At 40.9% G+C, this 7,704-nt stretch overlaps 1 protein-coding gene across 1 annotated transcript in view; it reads right to left on the reverse strand.

The window, feature by feature from the left end:
- LOC102236028 (peroxisome proliferator-activated receptor alpha-like) overlaps positions 1 to 7,482 on the reverse strand; it is a 39,244-nt gene extending 31,762 nt beyond the window's left edge. Inside the window, exon 1 of the mRNA XM_005814077.3 lies at positions 7,134 to 7,482. The gene's annotated coding sequence lies outside the window, so the exon portion shown is untranslated. The remainder of the gene's footprint in view (positions 1 to 7,133) is intronic.
- Between the last annotated feature and the right edge of the window lie 222 nt (positions 7,483 to 7,704).

The raw sequence follows: 7,704 nt of genomic DNA on the forward strand, positions 1-7,704 counted from the left end.
CGCCAAAACGGTGGTGGAAAAATTATTTCTAGTCAGTATTTTCCGTATTTAACAGCTTTTTGGGGGAGGGTGGGAATATAATGCAACCACATACATCTCAAAAAGTGCATAATTGCTCCCCTGAACTGATTCCCACTCAACTATTACACCAGTAAAAGCAAAACCCGTTTGAAAATGTAGCTTACATACTGCATCCCTTCCTGATTATTAACCCAGACAATCTCCGGTTCAGAGCTGCTTACTGTAAGTCTGGCTGCAGGGCCACAATCCTGTCCAAGTCAGAGGGACTTTACCATGAGGAAGGCTCAGAGGGGGGTTGGGCCGGCCGGGGCGGGTCAGACGAAGGTCAAAGCTGGCTGATGTCGGGTACGAGTTGGAAAACAAAAGGATCAGAGAGGTGAGCACAAACAGCCCCGGGGTGTTTTGGTAAGAGAGAAAATGTTCTCTGCTTCTGTGTGTTAGCACAGGTTCAGAGTGTGTACACACCTCTGGTGAAAAGACTGAATTTATTTTTTTAAGTAAAAGCGGCACCTCTTTGAACTACTAAAATATACAAAACAAATAGACTTGACTATGGTGTTTCTGACATTCGCTCATTTGCATCTTTAAAAAAAAAAGAAAAAGAAAAGATCCAGGTCTTGCTAACATCTCCAAATGTCGCTGGAGGGGTCGGATCAAACCCGAATTAAAGTTTGATTCAGAGTCCCGAAAGTAAAAGTTTGTTACCAAGACAACAATAAATAGCACCGCAGGATCATCACACCCACAGTGAAGCAAGGCGGTGGCAGCATCATGATCTGAGGCTACCGTTACTTTGAAACTTATCTTTTATGTTACACTTTATCAAACAACAGTTAACATATGCAATGTCTAGTCGTTGACATTTTTGGCAGTATGTTCCTGTCTCTCACATTCCAATTTGCAATCCTGCTTTGTCTATTTTTCAGAAGAAAAAAAAAAAAAAAATATATATATATATATATATATATATATATATATATAGATTTAATCAAAATTTGGTAGCAGAAAATAAATGTCGTCACCTTCCTATAATAATGACGTCATTTTTGCCAAAAGTGACTTTGGCAGAAAATCAGTTTGGGCAAAACAATAAAAAAATAACCCCCCCCCCGACTTATGCCATTAATTTAGGAAGGTGACGATATCCAAATGTTTATTTTCAAAGAGGATCCGATTGGTTTCATATAGTTCAACCAGAGTTTCCACAATTTCTCACATCTATTCAACTCAACTCTAAAGAAAGAAGCTGGTGTCTCCATGAAATGAATATTATGAACCACGCCCCTCTGAGACTTCTTTGTAACTAAAATTAATCAAATCAACCAATATGTTCAGTTAAACTGGACTGGATACATTTCCCATTAAAAACTCTATTATGAAAATATTCATCTTTTTTTATTAAATGTCGCATCGTAAAGACCTGAATTTTTTGTCCACTTTAGAGCCCTTGTAGAAGGAGAAGATGATGATGATGTTAATGAAGATCGTTCTGTGTGTGCCGTCCATGGAAGTGCGATCAAACTCATCCTAATCTAATCTATTCCAGGCATGTGGGCGTGGTTTCAACAAGTCCTCAGACCTCGTCTTTGCACTTACTCTTCACATCAACAAAAGCTTCCAGCGTTAAAACCTCAATCAACAAAAAATAACAGGAATTTCTGCTGCCGTCACTCATTCTGCTCACGTTTCTGTAACCGGGACAGATGGTGAACCCTCGAATGTGTTCGCCCGGGGTGGAGAACCTGAAAGTCCAGTTTGAGGAGCCCGGCTGGGGCAGCTGTGCTTTATACCGTGTTCTCATCTACGCTCTCCCTGGAGGAGGATTGCAGGGGCAGAGCTGGATACCTGTCTGAAGGCAAAGCTGCCGAGAAATATTCGGCAGAAGCTGTTGAAGAAGAAAAACGCGACGACGGTCGCCGTAGGGTGAAAATAACGAGGCAGTAACGTCTGCGCAGTGTTTTGAGACTACGTGCTCACATTTTTCTTTTCTTCTGGTTATTTGGGAGATCAATAAGTTCATTATTTTCAACCGAGGTGTAAAGTAAAAAAAAAAAACAACAAAAGAGAAACCTTTTTCTTTTTTCACATCAGTGTGACGTTTGTCCTGCAGAATTCAACAAGACACAAATTAGAGGGAAAAATTGTATGGTCACCCCTCAGGTCACATATTATTTTTATATTTACCGTTAGCCACTTAAATTTCAGGATGAAAATCTCTTAAACCAGTTATTGCCATGAAATGTTTCCCATTTCCACGACCTCCATGAACTTTATGCCACATCACGCGTTTCCAACTCATCCTGTTCGTGCAACTTCAACGTAACAATATGGAGCACAATCAGAAACTGAAGACTTTGCTGTTCGTGATTCTCAAACCAGTCGTCAACTGGAAGGAGATGAAGATGAGTGACATACTGAGACAATCGTCTTAACGGTTAGCATTAGCTTAAACGAATTGTTTCCTGTGTTTAGCGTTTTAACATTCGCATCTGAAAATTATTTTATTCGTTCAGCGGTTTAGCGTTAGATTTCGCTGATTGTTTTAAGCACTTAGATTCTACTAAATGTTTTATGTGTTTAGCGGTTTAGCGTTAGCTTCCGCAAATTGTTTTACGTATTTAGGGCCATTAGCGTTAGCCTCTGCTAATGGTTGTGCGAGTTACGTGATTTTAGCTTTAGCAGAGTATTCTACTGTAATAGATGTTGGCAGTTTTAGTGCCAAAAATAAATTTCCCTTGACGACCATGTCGGCCATATTGAATGTTTTAGTGGCTAACTGTATTTTCTTCTTTTCCTTTTCAAAATAAAGCAAGCTCCTGGGAACCCAGATAGTTTCTTGTATCTACACGTGAAAGAATTTGTTGAAATATTCAATTATCCGCTGTACTTTTAAAAAAAATTTTATTTAAAGGAACGTTAGATTCAACTTTCTAGCATGAAGTTCAGGAGCCAAAGCTGGCTGCTGTTTGAAACTTTACTTGGCAAAACCCAGTAACTCCGCATCCTCATGGTACCGCCACCATTTCTCGGTGACCAGGATGTCACGCGACAAAAAACCCATACGCTACGGTTCGGTTTCGTCCAATCACAACACTTTCTCCTTCTCTCCAGGTTCTGGGAGACATTACACAAGCCTGAGTGTTTTCTTTGGAAGAAAAGGCTTCTGTATTGCAACCTCACCCCTTAACCTAGACATATGCAGCAGACAGGAGAGTGTTGTGTCACGGAGAACCCAATCCACCTCCTACAGCAGCGCCTCATGACAACCTCCCTAAAAGCTTTTTTGCAAGATTGCTTTGGAAGTTTATGTAATGTCGCTGTTGTCCAACTTTTCTCTCCGGTTATTGTGCCATCATGGTATATAAATAATGCTCTGCAGGCCGGTAGGGAGTGATTGTGAAAGCCAGTTGGATTCCCAGTGGGCTTTTTTTGTCATAAAGCATCGATGTAAAAGTCAAGTCGGAGACTTCCTTCTGTGATTAAAAAAAAAAAGGAGCAGCCAAACGATTGCGCTGCAGCTCCGACCTTCATGTGCGAACGATCAGCATCCAAGAGGAGCCTGAAGAGAGGTATGAATAAAAAAAAATTTTTAAAAAAGGGAGAGTGTTCACACCAAACTACTGCACTTTTTCTAATAAAGGCTCAGATATGGTGAGTTAAATGGTAAACTGTGTAGTGGTGTCACAATTTTCTGCCACAAGGGCCAAAATCACAGACTTATAAAACTTTTTTTTTTTTTTTTTTGATTAAATAGAATAATTCGTGAGAAATGGCTTTCGTCAAATACGAAAGAAAAACCCTACAACCGCTAAAATCTCACGCCATCTCAGTTTGGTTCACATTTTGTGAAGAAGAAAGCTAAGTTCAGCGTCTTCTTCAGAGGTTTTTGCGTCGCTCCTTTCAGCGGTTGTCGGCGCGGCGCCACCAGAGGCGAGGGGAGTGTACTGCTTTCTCAAAGGGCTTGGATCGTTTTGACAATTATTCCCTCTGGTTTTGGAAGCTTCTGAGAGGATTTTTCTGCTCTTACTAGATTAGTTATGATGCGTAACCATGGTAAGTGTTTTTTTGTTGTTTTTAACACAGCTCATTAACATCCCTAATACTCAAATTATACCTGAATTACGACCCTAAATCCAAGAGGATACCTTCACTTCATTTAGATGTGTTTGATTCCTTTGGGTGTCACTCTAAACTATGACTTTAGCTAAAGGAAGCTGCACTAACTCAGAATAAAGAGTTTCAACGTAGTGGAAATAAGGAAGTCACAATGTTGAAAATAAATCAGAAGGTGCTTTGACAAAGTATTTTTGGCAAACAGCTTAATTCATCAATCTTCTTTTTTGAACTATTTCACATTTTAAAAAACAAAACAAACTTGATAGCACAAAGACGTCGTCCAACATGACGATGCTGAATCTAAACTAGTCAGACTTTAGTAAAATAAAAGGAGAACCTTTTTTAGCTTATGCCCGCTACTATTTATAGTCCGGGGCTCTGAATTGATACTGTTAGGACACACGGTAAAGTCTGATGGTTGCTTAGACACAAAACAACAGCCCCCTAAAAATTTAAAATAATAATAAAAAAAAAAAAATCACAAAAGTGTGAACAAAAAAAAATCTTTCAAAACTGCCAGTAAAACTTCCAGGAAACAAAAAATAAACAAGTTTCACGTCTCACCTTCTGCCGTAACGCCACCTACTCGGTTATCACTGGTTAGTTAAAAATAAACAGAATTTGACCTTAGTACTTGATCGGGGCTTGGTTCGGATATTCTGTCACATTTCCAGGACAGTAAACGTGTTTGTTTTAATAACAGCAGAGAACAGAAAGGAAAAAAACAAACAAACAAAAAACCAACCAATAAATGACGCCACCTCTTTAATAGATGACACAAGTCCAAATGGATTTCTAACAACGCTCAGTTTTAGACAAGGTGATCTTTGAAACGCAGGCCGACACGACGCCAGCATGGAGTCTGACTTTCAGACTACGCAAACCTCATGGGACTAAATGTAAAGAACATTTCTGATTTCTGAGTTGAAGCTGATCTACCGTCTTATTTCTAAGTATATTTCAGTATTTAGTTCATCTATTTCTTACATTTCATGTAAGTTTTGCGACTTCATTTTTACTTGGACCCTTCTGTCATTTTCCATTTTATGTGAAATGTAATCATAAACTGAACTGAATTTTATATCCCGTCTCTGTACTATTTGTTTGTACTACTTACTGATCGCCGTTTACATGTTTGCTTCTTCGCTACTAGCCTGCGGAGAACCGGCTGTGCAACATTCAATTCTATGAAAGGCTGTAAGCTAATTATGTTTATTATGTTTAATCTGGACGTCAGGGTGAAAAACATTGTCAGAGCTTTTTGTCCTTCTTCTTCTTCTTGAAAACGGGGCATGGGTATAGAAAAAACATATTAATATTCAATTTATTGGCAAAATGTCTCCCTAATTACTTCCATTCGATCTAAAAATTTAATTGCGGCTGGTCGCAACTGAAAAAGTATACGGACTTTCTCCCTCCACTCATCGTGCATTAATGCAGCACTCTGTAAACAAACAGCTTCTTCAGAAATTAGTTTTGTTTTTCTTCTCGTTTGTCCCACTTGCTGGCCGTGCTCAAATCTGTATGTGATTGCTTGTTTGGGACCAACCCAAGAAGGGTTTTCCTTCCACTCAACTTTACAGCACAGCACAGGGTGTCAGAAACTGTCTGGTGGACCAAGGCAGCACTGCTTTCAGCGATTACAAAAAATTATAACAGAAAAAAAAAAAAAAAAAAACACGTAACATTTCTGCAATAACAATCTGTTTGTTGTTACTCTCCAGCATTACTGCATTTTTCTGAGACATTTAGTTTTTTGGGGGTTTTTCTATGGTGGAAGATAGCAAGTAATCCCCTGAAATCTATTTTTGTGTTTAATGAATATGTCCTTTGAAGGACTGAATTACAGAAAGTACTTTTTTTTTTTTTAAAGATGTGCAAATGTATTGCAATGCACCTGAATGTGTCAGAGATGAACACGTGCGACTTAAGAGAGAAAGTTGGGTCGGTCTTAGGGTTATGAAGGCGTTGCCAACCAGAAGCTACACATTAACCGGCGTTATTCCCAAGGATTTTATTTATTTTCTTTAGATTAGTCATCGCTTGTCACCGTTCGTCAGGACCAAAGGTGGAAAAACAGACATTAATGGGGTGAAAAGCAAACACAGAAATGTCGAAAACGTGAGTACGCGTGCAAAACAACAACAACAAAAAAAACACCAACAAAATTTCCACCTGATGCAACGTGTGAGTTTTGAAAACATCTTCCACCTGCCGTTACCTAAAGCACAGATCAATCTTTTTCAAGGTAAAAGCCACTTTTGTTTCCCCCCCCAAAAGGAAATAAAGTCAAACCAAACAAAACCAGCATGTGAGCTGATTTTCTTGAAACTAAAACAACAACAAAAAAAGTGTATCAAAGTACAAGCTGATTACAGACAGAAAACTAAAGAACTCCGAGCTTTGGATCAAGAGAAGCAACATTTTCAATTGACAATTAAGGCTGATGGAGGAACAGAAATTTCATGGCACCTTTTGTTTTCCTGTCCAGTTTACAGGAGTTTTCTCTGCTGTATGAATGTGTGAATTTAAACAGCGTTTTGGTTCCTCTTGCTTCATCGCAGCAGTTAGTTGCTCTGTTTTAACAGACATCCACAGACTGTTGAGCAGAGCAACAATAAGCCTGTAAACAGTGTTTGCGGTGATTGTTTGGCTCTAGAACCAATAGCTTGGATCACAGAGCGTCGTGCCTATTGATGAGCAAGCTGCGCAGGCGCACTGAGCAGAACCTGTTTAGCCAGCCTAGAGCTGCAACATTAATGCCATTTGCTTTCAGGTTCCTGCAGCAGCAGGGATTTTTTTTTTTGTTTTTTGTTTTGTTTTTTATTTGGCAAAGTGCAGAAGTCAGAGCCGGGCGAACTGGCAAGTCGATCGGTGCATTTGTTTGGTGTGCAACCAAAAATAATAAATAAATAAATAAATTCCCTAAGTTGATGGAAGCGTCTTAGCTCCTGCAGGAGGAGGGCGGACTGATTGGATAAAATGTGGATTTGTACCTTAGAGCGGACAGCGCGGTCCAACGCAGCCATCATCCCCTGGGTTGGAAAACCTCGCTAGGCTCACGCGGGGTCGTTGAGTGGAGAAGTAGAAGAAGAAGTAGAAGAAGAAGAGGACGAGAGAGGTGAAGGGGGCGGGGGAGGCCACTGTCCCTGACGCCGGTCACGTCCCACGTTTTCTCCCCGCTGTGCCGCCGCCGCCTCTCCTGTCAAAGACCCCCCAACACATCCACGCGCAGCAGAGACATGGTGCTCCCACCCCGCCGGAAGTGGCGTCACGAGTGACGGCGCGGCAGGGAAAGACGAGAAAACACACACACACACACACACACACACACCCACACCCACACACACACACACACACACACACACACACACACACACACACACACACACACACACACACACACACACACACACACCCCTCCGTCGACACACCTACAGTTTCAGCGAATGGGAGGAGAGCAGCTGCTTCCTTTGTGAAGGACGCCCCCTAACCACGAAGACGAACCACTGACGAACCCGCCGCTCGCTGCGGGGATCCTGGGCTCACTGCTCGGCAAGGAGGGCT

This window comes from Xiphophorus maculatus, chromosome 2, assembly GCF_002775205.1.
Source record: "Xiphophorus maculatus strain JP 163 A chromosome 2, X_maculatus-5.0-male, whole genome shotgun sequence".
NCBI lineage: Eukaryota > Metazoa > Chordata > Actinopteri > Cyprinodontiformes > Poeciliidae > Xiphophorus > Xiphophorus maculatus.